General features: G+C 38.1%; 1 long non-coding RNA gene across 1 annotated transcript in view; it reads left to right on the forward strand.

The window, feature by feature from the left end:
- Positions 1-21313, forward strand: part of LOC135985820 (uncharacterized) — a 56947-nt gene extending 35634 nt beyond the window's left edge. The window contains exon 3 of the long non-coding RNA XR_010605811.1: positions 21237-21313. This is a non-coding gene — a long non-coding RNA (uncharacterized LOC135985820). The remainder of the gene's footprint in view (positions 1-21236) is intronic.
- Positions 21314-22541: the final 1228 nt, after the last annotated feature.

Raw genomic sequence — 22541 nt, forward strand, 5'->3', positions numbered from 1 at the left:
AGCAGTGTTTACACTAAGTCAAGGACTTTTCAGCTTCTCATGCCCTGCCAGAGAGAAGGCTGGAAGTGCACAAAAATCTGGGAGGGGGACAGACAGGACAGCTGACCCAAACTGGCCAATGGGATATTCCATGCTATATGATGTCATACTCAGTGTATAAACTGGGAGGAGTTGTCTGGGGGCTGGCACCTGCTGCTCAGGGACTGGCTGGGCATCGGTCAGTGGGTGGTGAGCAATTGTTTTTCATTTGCATCACTTGCCTTCCTTGGGTTTTATTACTCCTTTAGTTATTTTCCTTTTCATTACAATTTACTTTATCTATTTCAATTATTAAACTGTCCTTATCTCAACCCATGAGTTTTCTCACTTTCATTCTTCCCATTCTCTCCCTTGTACCACCAGGAGGGTGAAGTGAGTGAGCAGCTGTGTGGTGCTTATTTGCAGCTGGGGTTAAACCGCAACACCAGTTGAGCTTGTCTGAGATTCTAGATGATGTGGGGAAGAAAACCTGAATTCTGTTGAAGGACTTGATGACACCAAGCTCCTTGTTGCGATCTGCACATGCTGAACAAAAGCTGCGTCGTGATCTCCAATATGCAGCATGGCAATCTTATTCAAAATCAAGCCTGAAGAAGAGATTCTGTACTGTAAAAAAGGCAGCCACCTAGAGCACTCACAAAGCAGGAGACATCAGTCCGTTCTCAGTCCTCCTTGGTCTCATGCCCCATTGCAGTGTTCAAAGCAGGAGGTGACAGAGCAGATTGTGTATGGGTACTGGGAGCTTCTTTGGAAGCTGTGTCAAAATGCTACAATCCTGGGTCCAGAAGGATGGCAAAAAAAGAAAGAATGTAATTCAGAAGCTCAGTTGTCTGACTACTCACCAGGGGTTGGACAAAGTGTGGTCTGATTCACATTTCAGAGGCAGTTGAGGGATTTGACATTCAGATGACATTGGGATGTTTGGTGTCCACTGGCAGAGTGACTAGAGTGCTTGAGCTCGAGAGTGCCTGGCACCCAGCAGAGGGTTCTTCCTGATACTTCTTCCAAGAGGAAGCATAGGAGCAATATGTAGATATTCTGAGTCTTCTGGGTCCACACAGTGAAGCATGGATTCACCCCACTGCACACTGGGCACTGTAGTGAGGAAATCGCAGACAGGATCTTAACTGTCCTCCAGGGGTCATTCAAATGTTCAGTCAGATGAAATCTATCTTGGTTGGTTGACAACAAAAAACAGCAAAGATAAATGGCTTTTAAATTAGGAACTTCAGCTTGCTACCTAAAATTAAGATGAATCTGAACCTCAGTCCTGAGATATTAAAATGCTTAAATTAGAAGTACTTAACAAGGTGCTCTGATCTTTCCCTTAAGACTTCCAATGCCTCAGTGTTTCACCTGTAAAATAAGGATAAATCTATCCTGTCTTGCAAAAAAGTACTGAAATAAATTCAAAGCTATGAGGAGCAAGGATCATGGCATCAGCTTCCTCACCGGAATCAGACAACTGAGCACAGGTCTCCAGAAGATAAGAGTCAAATACTTCTAAGAACAAAGAAAATAAAGCTGAAAGAAAAGCCTTGAGATGAGCACTGGTTTCTTATCGATAATCTCTTTGTTGAAAAAGGGAGACTTCAGCAAGCACAGAAAGTTTTGATTTCTCTCAGTTTATGATCTATGTTCCAAGAGAAGCTGAAAAACACATCTGTTCATTCTCAGTCTTAAGCAGCAAGCTTTAACGCAGAGTTTTGGAGATATACATTTATAACACATGATGACTGCAGCATTTTGGTTTCAGGTCTTTTTGTGTTCAACTGTTTTCATTGATACTGGTGTTCATTTCTATATACCATTGTTTCACTTTCCCTCCCTATTTGAACAACAGGTGACTTTGCTTCATGTTTTTCCAACATTTAATTAAAAATACTCATGATCAACTGACTAATTTTAAATGAGACACAGTTTCTGTAGATGTGTTCTCACAGCTGTACAGCTACAGAACTTTGCAACCTGGGATGGAAAATAGCTGGAGGAGATCTGGCTACAAAATCTGCTCTGTGGAAGTTATACTTTGAGGATGGCAGGAAAAAAATTACATTGAATCATTACAAAGAGATTAGAGGAATGAAAAAAAAAAAAAAGAAGAGAAATTGGGAGTTGATGAAAGACTACCTGCAAGCACCTCCTCTGGTCATTTCAGTCATTTTGACTGTGAATTTGTAATTTAAAACGAAAAAAAAAAAGAAAAAAAGAGAAGAAAACAGAAACAAGAAACCTTTCTAAGGAGGACTGAATTTACTGTATGTTCATAAGCGTGTCTCAGTCTTTTTTAGAAGTAAAAGTCTTCACTTCCTCTCCTCTGAACATGCTACATGGAGCTAAATTTCTGGTCTGTGATAGAGCGCTTCTAGAGGTAATTAGGTTCCGCTCACATGGACTGAATTATAGTAGAAGATCCCAAGGAAACTATCAGGCAAAATGTAACAGCAATACAGAGTACTTGTGTATTTAAAGATTTGTATGTGGTTTTGCATTTTACTGAATGAAAATTTGAACCATGAGAAGCTGAATATGCAGTGGTTCTCCTCAGCTGTGATTTACACTTATGGAGATAGCCTTTGGGTATTGTGAAAATATGTTTTCAATCAAGTATATTTTTTTTCTTTTTTTACAATTTCAGTAGAAGAATCTGTGATTTTGAGTCTCTAGAATATTCCGTCTTCTTTGTGATTTGTTAGATTTACATGCAACATATGATCAGTCTTAGTTCTGACTCTTGTCTTTATAAAGTTAAATGCGCATTAATGAAAATGAATTAATTTGAACTTTTAAAAGAGAAAATGATTGTGAAGCCAATATATAAAAAAGAGATGTATATAGATAGAAGCATATCACTAAGAAGACATACCTTATGAATTTTTTAGAAATTCAATGATTTTTCATTCCCATCTCGCATCAATAAAACACACCTTCAGAAAATCAGCACTTTATTCTGTGCAAATTACCTCATATATGTTCATCTTTTATTCAAAAAATAATACTTTTACATCTGTTTTTCACTTGTTTTATTTATAGATACTTCTGCCTTCTACTTACAAATACTTAGTTATATCCTAAACCAGTGAAGCCAGCAGAAGCTTTGTCACTGCTGGCAGTGGATACAAGGCCACCTTCTTGGGGGTCTCCAAATTTGAAGACAGAAGAATGACCAGACAGTTTAATAACCTGGTGCAATACCACAGTTTCTATGTTCCTGCTTCTTCCGTATATCATGAAGCCTTTGTCACAGTTACTACAAACATGGATAGAGAGTCACTAATTGAAAAAAATATGTTAGGATATGTTTGTCGCACTAGTTTGATAATCAGTATTCATCTAACTTGACTTTTATTATCAGTACATGAGATGTCAGTCTGAGCTAGTCATTATCTGTTGTCTACAATTCCGCTACAGTCAATGAAAAGAGAACGTATCTCAAAAGGACAACTAGTCGTGTTTGTCTTAGATACTTATTATAGAATGGGATGGGTACTAGAGAAGTTTCTCTTTCTCAGCTCATGATAGTCTGTACCAGCTGAGCTAAGCAATATGAATTTCTGCCCATTTTCAGATCCTAAATTCCAGGCCTGAACTGACCAAAGAAAGAGGTCACCTTTACAGCTAGAGTAGTTTCCTATAAGATAATTAAAGAGCATATATATGCCAGAGAGACAACAGTCTTCCCAACAGTTAATTTAGCTGAAGTTTCCTTTATTTGATTTTTTTTTTTAGTTCGAGAAGTTTACTTCCAATCATAGGGCAGGGCTGTTACGTGAGACAGTGTTCTACCTGAGTCTTTTTAATTAAATGGCTCATTCCATAAAGCGCAAACATTTTACATAGAAATAAGTTAATCTAGTACACCTAATTAAACATTATATATTGGAGCCACGCATCAGTGATTTGAGTTATATCAATGGACCATTTCATTTATTGAGGCTGACAGCACAAGTTCTTAAATACAATGACAAATTACTTCCCTTCAAGGGAATGATACTTCACCTTGGCAGTTTGCACTCTATTTTAATGCTTTATAGACAGCTAAGCTTGATCAATTCATAAGCATCCTAAACAGGTACTCTTCCATTTGGTTAGTTTCTGTAGTCTGTCTCCCTCACTAAACTCTTCAGGGTTGTCTGAAGGTGACCATACTTTCCCTTCCAGTCTAGTTTTTACAGTAAGAATCTATTCACGAGTACATTTGTATAACCATTTCTATAACCATCATGTCTCCTACCAAGTAATTTTGAAGACAAAAAGCAACTCTGACTTTGTGAGACACACAGATGACTCTGTTTAATGTTGATGAGTGCACATCTCAGGCCAGAGTGGAATTTATTTTACCTACTAAATAGTGCTGAAGAAACATTTCTTTCTTCTCTTTCACTTTCTTTGATATTCTGGAAGGATGTGGTTCTGCCTGAACTCACTGAATTCAGTGAAATAGAACATAAGTCTTGTTGATAAAAAGCAAGGTATTGTAGCTTGCTCAAAGAAACCTTTTTGGATGAAATCCAGCAAATAATATCTTAATCATATTTTTCATTCAACTTCATCTTTTTTTTTGTTTGTTTTTTCCCCTGTGCAGGATGTTTTCACTTTCCATGAAGGTGTTAAACTTTCACAAAAGACATAAAGATAAAGCTACTATTTGTAGTTGGTATTTAATGGAAGTTATAATTTTGTTGCTCCATATTTTTATTTTTCTTCATAGGCTGTACTTTTGCCCAGGCTGTGTAATCTTGGATAACTAGACACAAGTCATTATACATTGTTTTACTGAAGAATTAGCGAACTAAATGTCTGGCTTAGGAAAGACTTGGAAAAGCTGTTTACTGTCCTTTTACAGTATTTAGGACTACTATCTCTACAATTGTTTTACAAAATCCTCTGGCTTCTCTTGTCATTAAATTTAGTTTTATCCTCTTGCCCATCAAACTCCTCTTATCTGGAGTTGTTCTATATTAAAAGCTCTCAGTGCTCTCAAGATGATTGTGTGAATATGTGCTTGGATTACTCAAGCTGTCTGAACACTTGCCTAGTTTTAGCTGAGATGCCTTCTATGTCCCAGGTTGTCTCACCTGTTTCAGAAGGTCATGCATCTCCCTTAAACCTTGCTTTATATCCATTAGCCCTTGGCAGAGGTCTCAAAACCACTGAGCACCTCAAATGGCACTAGATGTCTATGTTCAGGCAAGAGAACTGAGCACTAAGTATCTTCTTTGTGGATGTTTACCTGTGAAATATTTTGAAATACTGTCAGAAATGTAGTATTTTTACACTGTGGATTGCAAAACAATTACTATGTTTATGTACTTTTTACTATTGCCTTTTTGAGTTGTCTCCTGACATGCTGAGAGCCAGTAATGTATGAATAAAAAGAAAAAAAAAAAAACCTGTCCTCTGTAGTATTGCGTATGTTGTTGCTTGACTGTGAGACAATCTCCAAGAGATTACCAGTTTCTAGACAAAACTAGTCTTCATCCAGTTATTTCAGGAGAGAGACTAAATGATCATCAAAACCACAGGCTGAGGCCTCTGGTTTCTCTCATAGTATGTGAAAGTCAGGCAGGATACTCAGTTTTATATATGATTAGCAAGATTTACTTTCTTAACTGCCCTGCATTTCAATGGGAATAACACAGAAATGGCAGTCCTACAATTGGTCCTGCTGGAAGGGTGTGTTACAGCGTGAAGCGGCTTTGTCTTCAGTTGCACATGGGGTCCTGCTCCTCTGATTATTCAAAATCATTATGTGTTCATTTTCACAGCTATACCATTTTGTGGTGAACCACTGCACTGGGTCTGGTTGGGATGGAGTTTTCTTTATAGGAACCCATATAGTGCTGCGCTTTTGGCTGGTGACCAAAACGGTGTTGGTAATGCACCAATGTTTCACTGTTTTAGTTATTGCTGAACAGTACTTGCACAGCATTAATGCCTTTTCTCTCTTACATTCTGGTCCCCCAGTGAGTCGGTTGGGAGCGGGCAAGAGACTGGAAGGGGACACAGCTGGGATATCTGACCCAAATTGACCAAAGGAATATTCCATGCCATATAACATCATGCTTAGAAATAAAACTTAGGGGGAGGGAGGACAAGTATTTTCCAAAGTAACCATTGCTTAGAGACTGGCTGGGCATCAGTCCGCTTGTGGGAGATGGTGAGAGATTGCCTTTGCATCACTGGGGTTTGTTTGTTTGTTTTGGCTTTTTTGTTTTTGTTTTTCTTATTTTATTTTGCTCACTCCTTGAAGTGTCCCTATCTCAATCCATGAGTTTTTCTTGCTTTTTCCCTTATGATTCTCTCCCCCGTCCCACTGGGGAGAGTGAGAGAATGACTAAGTAGAGACTTAGCTGGTGGCCAGGATCAACACACTACAGCCATGTAGCTCCTTGTCAAGCTTGTCCATAGCTCTGGACACATTGTGGGAGCAAGCAGAGCCTCTGAGCCTGCAGCAGGAATTAATCCAGGCCACACTCGCTGTCTTAGAGAGAGTGTGCACACTCTACTATGCTAACAGTAGAGGCTGGAGGAGCACTTGACATTTCTTGGTTCCTTCTCTCTATATTTCTAAACAGAATATAGAAAGCAGAATATGGAAATATATAGTTCCTTCAGCACAAGGCCAGGAAAAGTTTTGGCCACAAAAACTCCTGGAAGATATAGCTCAGAACTGTGTAGGGAGATACAGCGTAGCTGAAAACTATCTTAAAAGCCTAACCAGCTTTCAGAGTTTCTCCAAAAAGACTTTGTTATCTGTTTCATCCCACAAAATAGCCTGGAATACAAACACAGAGAGTTTGGAATTATCTTCAAATTTTTCTCCATAGGCTGTCTTATGTCTGGCAAGGAAGTGGAGTACAGTTTGACATTTCTAGAATCATTCTATTAATAGCTTTCAGCAGAAACATGTATGGAGGAGTTAAAGACAATTCTTATGCTCTGAGGATAGAAACAGAGTGAACTTGCCCCAGATGGGCAGTGAGACCAGTGGCTCCAGGACTGGTGGTACTGAAGTAGTAGACAAGATGATTAGCTCTGCTGAGGAATACATCAGGTCAGAGCAGAGGTGGGTCAATGGAGGTACACTGCCTTCAAAACCTGGGCTGGGATTTCTTTGCGGCTCTGCTCTGTTCTACAATGTCAGGGCTCTTGGAAACACAGTCTACCACATGCTGCAGGCATGTCCTTATCTAGCCAGGAGCTGCTAGTCTTTGTGCAGAAACACTGAGGTATTCTTGCAGGCAAGTTTTAAATAATTACTCCAAAGTCATGCAAATTTTAGAGCGCTACAGGTTTTGTACATGTTTTTTAATCTGTTGTAATACCTTTGAAGTGTGACTGGAGCTGTAGTAAATACCATATTCTGAAATGGAATGGGTGGGATAGTTAAGGGACTACTTCACTCTTGAGAGAATGAAGAGAAACACACACAGTACACCTTTTCTGTGTGTGCATATTACAGAAGATTCCTCTAAGGAAGAGACAATAGATGATAACCAAGTCGCCTGGCCTAGGCATAGTATTTTGTCCATACACACACATCCATACATATACACTGTATATGCATAACAGTTTGAAAGATCTTCTAAGACTTGTTATGTTAAATTAGACCATGGTTACCATGCACAATTGGCAAGTATCTGATGTGTGAAATCAGGCGTCTGCAAGATCTAAGAGAAAAGGAAAGCTGAGATAAATTGAGCTTTGTTGGCCTCTCTAGTCTGATTAGTCCATGCTGACACTTGAAGTGAAGCTGGATCTTTAGATGTCATTCTCCTGTTGTCTTACATGGTTATGTTAGATATTTCTGCTTGTTCCCCTTACTGCTTCCTTGGAGTCATAATCAATTTATATTAGCAAAGACAATTTCCATTTGTTATGACAGTTCTCCAGCTCCCTCAGGCTTCTCAAACAATAATAAATTATCTAAATAAGAGGCATTTCTTCACTTCTGCTCCGGTGTTCCATCTTTTGAGAGTCTCTACACCTATCCAATAATGCATGTTTAACAAAATCGAATTCAAATGGCCTGCTACTCCTCACTCGTACTCTTAATATGGTTTGACTTCAGTGGCTATTTTTTCCTTGCGGTGATGTGCCAATCCACTGCTTATAACAAGTTATATTTGGAGATCTACACATGCTCTTGCTGAGATGATTTAAAAGGGTGAATTTATAGTTTCCCAGTTGGATGGAAGAATCCATTTTTCATACTTGTGTGCACACACAAATGATTAAGAGAAAAAACATGTTTTGTCCTCTTGACTACAGTAAAATTCAATGATTAGCATCCCAAATCCATTCTGTCAAATTCTGAACTCATTTTATTTAGCATAATTGCTCCATCATCCATAGCTCATCTTAGTTATTAAATGTTTCCTTGTCAGCAGAAAAAGTGAGGGAAAATGGAAATTATTGGTTGGAAACGTTTTGTTGATCTTGCGTTTGGGGTTTAACCCAAGCGTTTAAATTATTTTTTTCTTAGCTGTGCAATACTGGAAGCCCTGCATGCCCAGATTCATTCATGTCATGTTCCACCGCTGTTCATTACTGTTCAATAATTGCTACCATTTTGTTTTCTGACAAACCCTTCATTTTAAAGATTGTGGTTTGGTAGCTCTGTGAAATAAACTTGAGTCTTGCTCTCTCTTATCTCTCATTTCTGCAGAGATAAGACTCCACTTCGCCAGAATCCAAACTATTGTAGTAGCTCAATGGACTAATAAGCTTGATGAAAGCCTCTCAATGAGCTAATGAGAGGAATAACCTCAGGGAACCAAGGATTTGCCTGCTCTGTGAAATGTATGTATCATTGTAGCATGAACAGCAATCCCAGCTGTATTGTACCTTGCATGGGTGACAACAGTTGTGATTGCAGGTAGTGGAGATGTTTTGGTATATGAGGCAACTTTTGCCTCATTTACAGGCTGGGGGATGAAGCTATTGACAGCAGCCATGCAGAGAAGGGTTTGAGAGTACTGGTGGATGAAAAGCTGGGTGTTACCCAGCAACGTGTGCTCTCAGCCTGGAAAGAACATCATATCTTGGGATGCATTACAAGAAGCATAGCTAGCAGGTTTTGGGAGGTGATTCCGCACCTCTACTCCATGCTGCTGAGACCCCACCTGGAGTCCTGTGTCCAGCTCTGGAGCCCTCAGTGCAGGAAAGATGTGGACCTGTTGGAGACGGTCCAGAAAAGGTGACAAAAATGATCAGAGGGATGGAACAGTGCTGCTGTGAAGACAAGCTGAGAGAGTTGGGGCTGTTCAGCCTGGAGAAGAGAGGGCTCCAGGGAGATCTTATAGCGGCTTTTCAATATATAAAAGGAGCTTATAAGAAAGATTCAGAGAGACTTTTATCGAGACCAGTAGTGATAGGACAAGGGGCAATGGTTTTAAACTAAATGAAGGGAGATTTAGACTCGATATAAGGGAGAAATTTTTTACACTGAGGGTGGTGAAACACTAGCCCAGGTTGCCCAGAGAGGTGGTAGATGCCCCATCCCTGGAAACATTTAAGGCCAGGCTGGACAGGGTTCTGAGCAACCTGGCCTAGTTGAAGATGTCCCTGCTCATTGCAGAGGGGTTGGACTAGATGAGCTTTGAAGGTGCCTTCCAACCCAAACTATTGTATGATTCCATGATTCTATGCTTCTTGCAAACTTTTCAGCCTCCTGTTCCTAGAATCAGGTACATCAGCCCTTGTAGGTTTATGCAGCCTTCATCAAAACCTGTGCTCCACATCATGACTGCTGCTATTACCTCTCCTAATTAAAGGATGAATAGACAATTATTTTCTTAAGACACAGCTGACATGCACTGCAGACAAAAACTGTACTGACTTGCCAGTGTATTCTGATAGGATTATACAATTTATCCAGTGTTTCAGCTTTATGCCTGTGGTGGGTGGATATGTCATCCACTCTACCATTTCCATTCACCTTGCTCACAAGCTAGGTAAACTAGCAGCTGATGGTCTTTGCAGTGATTCTCCAGAAAGCCAGCCCTTCTGTCTTCATCTGTGTGCATACCTGGTAGGATGGAAACATAAAAATACGTATATGAAATTATGGATGGAGGAAGACAAGATGACAATACATATAAAGAAGTTTGAGTGCAATGTGGGTGCATGAAATGTGAAACATTTATGTGTATAAATAACAAGGAAAGATTCATATGAGTAGAACTTCGCCTCCTCTGCACTTTTTATTGTTAATCAAGCAAGACAGAAAGACTCGTGTTTTAAAAGGAGATAGAAGATTCAATGCTTTTTTTGTTTCAGATCAGGTAACAAATGCTTGTCCACTCCATTCTTGTCCTTTTTTGCATATTGCAACAAGTCGTAGTATAGAGACGTACTCTCCATATGAGATGTGCTTATATAAGACAGATCATGTACCAAAGGATGTAAATTTGCAGATGACACCAAGTTGGGTGAGAGCGTTGATCTGCTGGAGGGTAGGAAGGCCATACAGAGGGTTCTGGACTGGCTGGATCATTTGACTGAGGCCAATTGTATGAGATTCTCAAGGCAAAGTGCCGGGTCCTGCCCTTGGGTCACAACAACCCCAGGCAGCGCTACAGGCTCAGGGAAGAGTGGCTGGAAAGCTGCTTGGAGGAAAAGGACCTGGGGATGCTGATTGACAGCTGGCTGAATATGAGCCAGCTGTGTGCCCAGGTGGCCAAAAAGGCCAACAGCATCCTGGCTTGTATCAGGAATAGTGTGGCCAACAGGACTAGGGAAGTGATTGCCCCTTGTACTCAACACTGGTGAAGCTGCACCTTGAATCCTGTGTTCAGTTTTGGGCCCCTGACTACAAGGAAGACACTGAGGTGCTGGGATGAGTTCAGAGCAGGGCAAGGAAGCTGATGAGGGGTCTGGAGCACAAGTCTGATGGGGAGCAGCTGAGGGAGCTGTTCAGCCTGGAGAAAAGGAGGCTGAAGGGAGACCTTATTGCTGTCTACAACTACCTGAAAGGAGGTTGTAGCATGGAAGGTGTTGGTCTCTTCTCCCAAGTAACAAGTGTGAGGATGAGAGGAAATGGCCTCAAGTTGTATCAGGGGACGTTTAGATTAGATATTAGGAAAATGATCTTCACCAAAAAGGTTTTCAAGCATTGGAACAGGCTGCCCGGGAAAGTGGTTGAGTCACCATCCCTGGAGGTGTTAAAAAGACATATAGATGTGGCGCTCAGGGATATGGTTTAGTGGTGGACTTGGCAGTGCTAGATTAATGGTTTGGCTTGATGATTTTGAAGGTCTTTTATAACCTAAACTAGCCTATGATTCGAGACAGGGAAAGGTGCTCACTTTTTGCATGAGGTGCAACATCACAACCTTTCCCTAATATCTGTCTTGACACCTGTCTCATAAGCTCACCACATGGGAAGGTAAGTCTTTGCCATGGAGTGAATGAACTTACCATAATATGAAGGCAGGAGCTGAATGCTAAAAGGGTTGTTTAAAACTCATTTAACTTCTTGATCCATCCCAACCGTACACAGCTGCATTAGTCCACATTTTCAGCTGTTCAGAGACTTCTGAAAAGTGTAGGCCCATGCACTAAAATATACCAGTGTTTCAACTCTAGAAGTTCAAATGCCATGAATTTGATTACAGATAAAACTGAAAAGCTTGGACTACAAATAATGAGAAAATATATGTAGTCTTCTTTACCTGCCTTGCAGTTTTTGCACATTCAGAGCACACTTTTATCAACTCTCCCAGCTGGACTTGAAACAGGGTTGGAAACCTTGTAGGATCTTTTATTTTTTCTCAGCTAAAAGTACAACCACTCTGTTGAGGACCTGGGCTTTTAAATAAATCTCCAGAAGTCACAAGACTTAAAGTGAAACAGCAAAAAAAGGCAACACTGGAACATACAACATTAACATTGACCCAGTTCAAAAAGGTCTTGTCCCAAAGGCAGAGAAAGAGAAGAACGAGAGGAAAAAAAAAAAAAAAAAAAGAAAAAACAAAAAATCAAAACCAAAACACAAGTGTGCAAATAATAAGAAAGCATAGTTACTTAGGAAGGAGACAAAAGCAAGCTTGGGTTAAGCAAGGACAAATCCTGATTTTAATAACTCTGAATACTGTGTAGGCAGCTCATCCCTGCTGCACCCTTGAATGAATCTGATCTAAGTCGCTCGTCCTTTCCCATACCTGCCTGTCAAAGCCTGCTGCTTCAACTGTAGCCACTGCTGTGTGATTCTCCTCCGTGGTGTCCTCCAAGCTGTGCCTTTCCCGTGTTTCTGCAGAACCTCATTTGTTTTCCAAAATCTTGCCTGTGATCAGATGCTGCTGGTCTCTCATCTCACAGGGCCAAGCTGACATGGAATTATTACATATTATTAATGTTTCTGTTTAAGTGATACACAAATAACGTGATATGTATTTCCCTTGGTCTCCCTATATTTGAATGCATATATATTTTCATACATATATATATAAATGCATCTAGTAATCTATCTCTAGTTATCTTTACCTATTGTGACGGTTGAAGGGTCAAAATAAGGAAATTAAAAAAAAAGTACCCATGTAGCTAGTATATAGCAACAAATATACATTCAGACCTAGGGTCCTAATGTCTTTAATGGAAACTACAGTACATGAGGAAACAGGTCCAACAGTTAAGTGTGATAATGTATACAAGTAGCAATACTTTTGAAGGTGGCTTTGTTCTCATGCTTCTTGGAAGTGGGAAAATAAAAAATAATAAAAACTTAGGAGAGTGGAAGAAAATATTAGTCTTCCTCAGTTCACTCTTTTTTCATCATTCCAGAGCCTGGTATGAAAAAACTAAAACTTCGAGAAATACTGTAAAAACTCTCACTCTGCTGCACTTGGTCAGATGAACCTGTATTTACATACCCAAATTTCACATTTCTGAGCCTCACAAAACATATCTAACTCTTCCAAAACCAGCTTTCTTTTTGCTTTATAAAGCAACATTGCTGATACTTTCTGGTTTTTCATCAGTTTGCCTGTTTCAGAAATACCTCAGCAGACAAAATACATGTAAGTGTCATAATGTGCAGAATCAAGTTATTTGTAGGTATATTTATGCATGTATATGTGTTTTTATTAATAGATTATTTGTAGGTATATTTATGCATGTATATGTGTTCTTATTAATAGATTTTTAAAAGTATATTTATTGGTTTTATAGGAATGTATAAAGACAATTTCTATATGCAGAGTGATTTATATATAACTCAGTTCTCAATCTGAAAGAACTAAATACAGCTTCAAGAATTAAGTAATAATTGCATATACTCTAATTCTGCTCCTAACAGCCTTTCTTTTAAAATTATTTTTCAATAAATCTTGCAGCTGCAGGGAAGCCAAGTGTTAGAAAGCTAAAATGGTGCCAATTCTAAAAAAAGGGGAAGGGGGAAGACACAGGGAATTACAGACTCCTCAGTCTGAAATTTAGCCTAGGCCAAACAATGAAACAGCTGGTGTGAGGCTTGACTAATAAGGAAATAAAGACAGACATTATAACTAATGAGAAGCATTATGGAATTATGGACAATAGATTTCCTCTAGTTAACTTGATAACTGTTTAGATTAAAATGCTATTCGGGCTGATACAAATAATAGTCTTCATGCAACAAACTAAAAAAAATTCCCTTTGGATTTTACTTCATATTACAGAACCACTTATTTAAGTGCATTAAATAGACCACAGTAAATGGATGGGATATGTTCTAGCTATAGGTGTCACACAGTCATCCAGAGGGGTTATGAAGGGATTGGTTCTTGTCCCTTTCACTGCCCAAAGTTTTGAGCCATGCCCTATATATTTATATATTTATATATTTATATATTTATATATTTATAAACAAACAAATAGATAAATGCAGAAATAAATACATGAGACATTACCAATCCATATGGAGGAAACAGAAAGACAGAAGAAATCATAAATAATGAATGAGATGGAGATCTATGTGGTTCTTCCAGTAAGTAGGGCATAAATAAATTCTTTTTACACAGGGATGGAAAATTCTGAATGCAGGAACAAAGAGTGAAAACTGCACTTCTCTGAGGGAGACATCTCTGAATTGACTGTGAGAGACCCACAAATGCATATTTTCCCCCTCTCCATGTCCAGGCATCCCCTCCAGCCCCTCTCGTAGAGGATTCCTGATAGTTTCCCCTACCCAGAGGCTGCACACAACCAACCTTTACTGCAGAGATAAGTGGTGGCCGTGGCGGTCTTACTGCAGCAGGCATGGCTATAACATGATCCAGTGGCTGAAAATGGGAACTAAGCCATAGAAAACAGGAATTATACTCTCATTTTTAAACCAAAGAGTAACTAAGCTTTCCAACAGGACTTCAGTGCTTGTGATGGGTTCTCTGACAAATTTGAATTAAGACTGCTCATAATTTAAACACTAAATTCAGACCAAGAATTCCTAGGAGTCTATGCTGTATAGAGGTGAGACTACCTTGTCACAGTGGTACTTCCTCAGCTTATAAATGTGAATGATAATGCCCTCTATGTGTTTCTTATAACCCAATAACTTGGAAACGTGATTATATGGGTTTTTCAGCTTCCCTTTAAAAAATAATAAATTGCATAAAACTAGAACGAAGCTTAAGAAAGCTGAATGGAAAATGAAGATAACTTTATACTTCTTTTTTTATTAAAAAATCTTATAAGTTCTGAGCCAATCTGAATTTTTTTTTCTATGCATTTCTTGACAAACCACAGACACCTTCAGTTTTCTACTTCAACCATGGTGGCTTCCCCAGACAGTAGTAATGATGTGTTTCTGCAAAGAAAGTGTCAATTTTATTGATGGGAAGGCAAAACTTTGATTTCCAGTGTAATAATCTGTTTCTTCAGTTCATATTATAGAGAAAATTTATGAAATTATCAGGTCTTGTCTTACTTTGCAGCTCTGCTTGATGACATCAGGCTATTCTTCACATTTTCTTATTGTATTGGGGGATTTTATAAGTAAGGCATTGCTGAGTAGTTTCACTCTGTAATTTTTTCTTGGAGTCACTTAGGAAAAGAATGAGGAGTTCTGGGCTGAGCAGCAGGTCCTTACAGACTTGTTGGCACCATGAATACCCTTCATGTCTATAGATTTAGTTTCCTTCTAAGTATTAAACATTTGAAACAATACAAATGAATCCAATAATTAACTACCCTATAACTATAATATGAAACTTTTAAAGCAGAAGTAAAAACCGCTGTAATAAATCAGCTATAACACCAGCAAACCTGTATATCACTTATTTTTTCTGCTATTTGTTATCCGGTATTGTGTGAGTTTCTTGTGCGCTGTGAAAGCTGGAACTTTTTTTCTCCTGGAAAAACAGTAACTCCCCTTTTAAAGCTCATGAACGGCCTCTCATTGGAGCAGCTCTGTGCACCTCTGTTATTGCTTCTCTCTTTAATAATTAGTATTCAAAATAAATTTCTCAGAGAGAGTCAGCTCAGAAGTAGCCCTGGTGTTTCTCTTGCCTTTTTTCAGCTTCCTTTTCCCCCTCAAAGTGTAACAGGTAGGTGACTAATAGAAGAACATAGCCTTTGTGTTATATGTGTAAGGCCATTAATTTGAGTCCCAGAGATGGATGGCTTTCCAGTCCACTCTCCTTTGTTGTACTGCATCTGGTGATTACCCTGGAGACTGAAAAGAATGAAAAAGTAGCTCCCTCGCCTCTTTTCTTTATTACTCCAGGCACAGAGTATCTCTATCAGCCTTAGAGTTGATATAAGAAGGGCCCTCAGGTTAGCTGAAGTACAAGAAGTGAAATAGTAGCTAAGATTCATTTTGGGCCATCCCTCACCACATGAATATCACCTGTATGGTTCATTTCCAATCACTTTTGGCTATGTAGCAGTCAATCAGGATTCAACAGCCTGGAACATAGAAAAGTTAGTTCTTAATAATGATCAAACCCATGCTTTCTATAATAAAACCCCAAATCTAGTATTTTCTGGTTAATGTTAATACAGCCTCTTCTGTAATCTGTACTCATAAACAAGATTATTTTTTCCACCTTCCTATTAAATAAATCAACTAGTTAGGAAATTACCAAAGGTTAATACCATGCCAGCAAACATCCAATAGGGGAATGGATTTCTTCAATGTGGTGAGGTTTGTTTTTTTTTTTCTTTTACTACTAATTTAGTACTCAGCTTAGGTTGGTTAACTTTTCTTCTTGCTCAGAGTAAATTAAGATCTTGATTGCATCACCCTATTCCTTATTAAGTAAAGGGGCAGAAAATTCAAGAAAATTAAATGAAATTATTCTTTTTTTAAATTTGTAACAGTAAGGAATTCAGAAGGACCATAGATTAATACAAAGTTGGAAAAAAAGTGAGTATCTCGATATTCTGCTACAGACTTGCCTGCTTAAAAGACAGTGGTTAGACCTGCACTTATAATGTTGAAATCTGGAAAATTCTGCACTCTGGGATGTTCCAGCATCGAGACAACTCCTATAGAAAAACAGAAGTGTCAGTCTTTTATCTGAAGTTGCAATTCGGTGAAGCATCATATGAAAGATTCTTATCAAAGATCACCATTGTTACGACAACACTATTCCTTTGGTATTATCGATCGAAATAGAGTTAAGTATGCAAAATGGCCTCCAGTGTACCTTAATTATCTTATGTGGCCTATTACTAATGAGAAAGGGCAAGACTCAACTTAAGCTTTAGACATGTGGTCTGAACTATCTATCTTTAATTACACTTACAGGTCATCGAGAGAAACATGCACTTTGAGTTGTTTAAACTATCTTAGATGCTTCTCTCATGATGATCTGAATTGCAATTGAGGTATCATTTTTTTCTGCCTGGTTATGAAGGGAATCCAGGCTGATTAGGTGAGATTTGAACCCCTAACTTTTAAATGCCTAAATTAAGGCAGACGAACCCTCCACAAATGTCTAAGTGAAAATTAAATTATTTGTCCTTCAAAAGTGAAAACATTTAATAGATATTTTGTCAGAGATTTTGACAAAGCATACGCTCCAACTAGTATTTCTTTTGGAAAAATACGATCAGCTGTATTATCAGCATTACTGTTAATCTTCTCATTCTCATACTGCCTGGTTGCCTGGATCTAGAAGGCATGGAACTAACATGAGCTGAAAATCTTGCTGTGGAGCTTCCTACTTGTGCAGATACCCCTGCAGAGGTGTGTTCACTGAGCCTGAAAGTGCTGCTAAAGTCACGGAGGAAGGAGGTCTTTTCTTCTAGCTTGGCAAAGTGAGATCCCACATTGGCAAGTGCTGCTCAATATGCTTATAATGGAGAGATGATACAAAACTGTAATCCATCCCTCCCCTCTCTTAGGAGATATAATTTCTGATTACTTGAATTATGATACCAGAGTAAAAGACATACTGCTTCACACATAGTGATGTTTTGTAAAAGTATGAGTATTTTGCAAAAATACTCCCCTTTAACCATACCTAATTTCTGAGCTTCATTGTGCTTCTGAAAGCATAATATTGTGATCCTGATCCTTCATTAGTCAAGTCTTGGCTATTGGTGGGTATATATGAAATTCAGTAACAGGCTCAATCAAGTCATTATTATTTCCTGAAAATTAAATTAACCATGGAGAGTCTCTCACCTGTTTTCATATTGGGTTTTCATTGTTTCATGAGGTTTTGTATGTTTTCTAAAAGCATCAGAATGTAAGTTTCACCAGTTCTGTTTCAGTGTTTGATATTTAAACGGTAATGAGCAAATGTGAGCTGTGAAGCATGCAGCTGGAATGTCACTTTAATTTGTTTCTAAGTTTCCTTGTGTAACACAGTATATTAGCTGTCTCCCCACTCCTCCACACATGCCTTCTGTTCTACATTTTCAATACAACATCATTCCACACCCTTGACTGATTACACTCACTTCACACCCCCAACCTTCCTTTTTGCTGTCTGTCACATTCTGCACCTGTATCCACAAATAAGCATAAAGTGAATATGAGTCGTAACCTGGGGAATATTTTTTTGATAGGTAGTTGAACTTACCAGAAACATTCTCATAGCGAAATTACAGCTTTCATCATGCCTTTCAGCCATCACACTGAGTGAGAGGGATTTGTCTACCTTTGCTGCTTCCTATTCAACAACTTCTTTTTAAAAATGGTGTCTGTCCAAGTGTTTTCCAATCACTTGGCTAATGTGACCAGAATTCCACCATAATATTCTGTACTTGCAAAAGCATGTCGGATTAGAATTTGGGGAAGAAATAATAGCAAAAATGTATCATACAATGGTAACTAAAGGAGATAAAACAATCTTCAGTCAAATTAGCTACATTTAAAGCATAATATTAATATGTACACCGCAGAATACAAAAGACAAAAACAGCTTAAGGGCTTAGATCTCACTATTTCTCTTCTATCCAAATCATCCCATTTTACAGTTCTCTCTGTTGCTTACTGAAATGGAAAGCTTCACAGCTGCCCTAGGAAAGTCTTGGCTATTAAAAGTTGTTTATTTACTCTGAAAATTTTTGTTGATGGCCTTCTCTAATAATTTTATTCTTTTTATTCATAGCCTTAAACAAGCAAAACAAGTCTATCAAAGCAGGCATAAGGATCTGGAATACGATTTCTCTGTTACCAAAGAATATTTTGGGGGTAGTAGGAAACAGTGAAAACGTGCTGCAGCTCACTGTCCTATGACTTTGGGACAGGACTTGATGGGTAGACAGAAAAAGTTTGCAGAGGGTAGCATTTTAGTTTGAGCCAAAGTTGACTTTTTCCTTGGCTTTCAGAAGAAAAACCCCTTGATTTCTCAATGTGATCAAAATGGTGTGTTTGATTTACTTTTGAAGTTATATAACTATTTTAACTGAACTCTTAAATGATAGAACAGTTTATAAAAGAAAACTACTCTTTTGAAGCAAAAAAGTGGAAAAGTTTCCCTCCAAAAGATAGCAGGATTAATACTGGAAATTTCTCACCGTCCCTGATTATCCACTGAACATAATGCATTTTTCTTTCCAGAACTGTAACCTTGAGAGGTTTCCTATTTTTCAGTGAAATATTACTATGTTAAATAGCCAAGGGAACATGAATCACCAACTGGTAGGAAATTAGTAATTAAAACACACAGTCAAAGCTAAGATATACCTAAGTCACAACAGTCCAGATCTGAGCCCTTACACTTCACAGGAACCATCATTAACAGCCTCAGTGAAAGGGAATGCAATCCTGAATTATTCTTTCCATCACTGAATGAAAACCGAAGTGTTGTGGAAAAGCTTCATTGAAAGTGCTTATTCTGCAGTCATTTCTTGGAGGGAGATGGGAGCCAGGATTTAGAGCCTGGGACCTTCCAAGAGCATTATACACAGTGTTTGCTTTTGCATGTAAATTTTTTTCTGCATCCTCCTGCATCTTTTATTTTCTTTTCTAATGAACCCATCCATTAGGCAGATGAAGCAAAAATAGCATAATAGAAATAGTGAAGTTTTAAAATCCTTTAGTAAGGGATGTACTTCCTAAGGGACTTGGCATAAAACCTTTCTTGTTTTCAGAAACGGGAAGGTTATTTACTATTTCTTGCCTCCATATAGACATGTAAGTTTTTCCATGAGTGAGAGCTGGAGCAGTAAACTCAATGAATCAGAACTGGCAAAGGATAAATGTTTTAAGGTCCTGAACTGTGATGACTCTGCTCTTGTGATTGACGGCTCCATGGTAACTATGGCTAGCAAAAGATGAATGAACATTCTTTTCTGCTGAGTGTCTTCACAGAAGTGCATGGAGATGGAACAGAACTGGCTAAGATTGACATACTGAATATTAAAACTCCTTTGAAAAGCTGTGGGGAAATCTTGATCTAACTGAAGCTATTAGAATAGTTTCTCTGTGGCATAATGGAGCCAGGATTTCATCTTCTAGAAGGTAGAGGACACTGTTTCCTTGCTATAAAGGTTTTATTTTATTCTATAAATTTAACTGCAATTTGGTTCTATAGCAGTATCCAAGAACTATGGAAAAACATCTTTCTATTTTCTTTTTACTTCTATTTTCTAGGTTTTATCTGTTCAGACTTGGCAATGCTGAACACAGAAATTGAATTTAAAGCAATTGGAGATGATGAAAATGACCAGACAGTATATAAATATTAACAGCTTAAATCTGAGGACTTTCATCTCTCCTATTTTTTGTCAATGTATTTATTTCAAGACCCTATGGCATTGCTATGGTCACCAGACCCCAGACCTCCTGCACAATCCACACACATCCAGGATGTCTTCTAGTGAAAGAAAATGTTCTGCAAAACATGTCAGTCAGTGCACATTTTCTGTGGGTGACTCCTTAAGAATGGGACTTAGTGATATGACTCACTTCAAGTAGCATCTAGTTCTCATAAACTTATTGAGATGCATAGTGTTTTTCTTAGTTTTGACCACCATGTTGTGATAATAATACCACAAATAGCGCTCTCTCCCACCCTCCCACTTCTGATTACATGAAAATGCACTGCAGGCAGTAATCACACCTTCTTCATTAAGGCCCCAATCACTGCCAAGCAGATAATTTCACATGGCAATTCAGTTAATCAGGTTTCAGGGAAAGCTGAGCCAGCAGGTCTGCTAAGGAGTCAAGGAAGCTCTATGGTTCTCTAACTTTCTATAATAAATGTTGCTGATGTCTTAGAAGTACAAACTCTCGTACTGAACATCTGATATATGGCACACACACACAGGAGCTCTGTTTGCCATGAGGAAAGACAAAATACTTTTATTAGCTGCCTAAGTATACAGGTTCTCAAGTGACTTTTAAATAGATTTCCCAGCAGACCTGCTCAGAGGCCTGACATGGCTTCTAATAAAGCTCCTCTTACACTGACTTTGTGCCATTTAATTTGCACTCTCAATCCAGTATGGGTTTCCTGATATCTCAAATTAAAAGAACGATGCTGTAGCTCACTGCTGAATTTAAACTATATGGAATTACTTAGCGTAAACATGCAGTTAAGGCAATACAGCCCTCCTCTTCAAGCTATATATCAACGTGTGAAGTCACGACTAATGAATGCACATAGAAAGTGTGAATTATTCATTAAATACTTTTGAAGAATCATAAAACTGCAAACTCCCATACTTACTGTTCCCAAAACTTTTGGAGGAGTAAAGCTAAATGAACTTAACCTTAATTAATTTTATCCTTCTATCTTTGTTTTCATATCTTTCAGAAGAAAAGAAAGAGCAGGGTCCAGCTGACAACTGGAAGTGTTTGAAAAACTGAACCTCAAGATGTGCCAGATCTGAATTTGATTGTTGTTGAATGAGGGTTGCTGGTTCCATATCGCCTGCTAGGTTCAGCATTTACCAGTGCAAATTAAAGACACACAAATCTAAAAAATTTCTCATTGCAAAAAAATATTGGGGACTATTGATTAATTAGGCATGCACTTACTATACTTTATTTAAAAGACAGATATTTATTTCTGGTCATATAACCGAGAATATTTTCTAGCGAGAGGAAAAGCTTGTTCTGTCTTGCCCAGTAATCAGATAAATAAATCTATTTCAGAAAACATAAACCTAAAAATATGAGAGCAGAAACTGATCTCTTTTGCAGTGTAAACTCCATTGTACATATATAGCATGCTGCTTCAGCATGCACCTTACAAGAATCAACGTACATCGATCAGGGCTTGTGTATCTGCTTGTACTTACCCAGCAAAAGGAAAGTTTCCTCAGTCTCTTGGCTTTTAAGCTATCTCAAACATGGTTTTCAGATACAGTGTAATGCCTGCGTGTGTAGATGTACAAATGTATATGTATGTCTGCTTCTAAATATGCAAAATAATTATTGTAAATGGCAGCCACTTTTTATTAATAAAGTTAAAAGCTGTAATAAACAGATTTAATCATTGGAACACAATTTATGATGAATTAGTAGGCTTTTTCTTTTCTATTATTTTAAAGAAAATTTTATATTTTGACAGATTATAGAGATATTGAAATAGCTATTCATTCCTTATTTCTCATGTATTAAGTGAATGGTTCTAAAATAAATATTAACTCCGAGGTTAATTACTTTTTCAGTGCTTAAGCTGAAAAGGAGTGTTTCTAGTTTGTAGTTGAAGAGAGCAATCAATGTGGGGTTTTTTCTTTTCTTTTTTTTTTTTTTCCGAAGCAGACTGATTATTTATAAATCTGAATGATTAAAAACTTTTCTGAGTATACTGAACAGGTTAAACTGTTTGTCTCCATGGTAACAAAGGTTAATCGGAAGATCTTTTAGACTCATCATCTCAAGTGCATACAAGCACAACGGGAAAACAAACCAGGAAACAAATAAATTCAAAAGCAAGTGTAACACAGCTCTAACAAAGTGTCTATCATTTTGTAGAACCAATAAAAATGGAATTCCTTTTTTGTTTGTTTTATTTCAATAAATCATAGAATCACAGAACAGTTTGGGTTGGAAGGAACCTTCAAAGCTCATCTAGTCCAGCCCCCTGCAATGAGCAGGGACATCTCCAACTAGA

This window comes from Caloenas nicobarica, chromosome 1 (genome assembly GCF_036013445.1).
Source record: "Caloenas nicobarica isolate bCalNic1 chromosome 1, bCalNic1.hap1, whole genome shotgun sequence".
Taxonomy (NCBI): domain Eukaryota; kingdom Metazoa; phylum Chordata; class Aves; order Columbiformes; family Columbidae; genus Caloenas; species Caloenas nicobarica.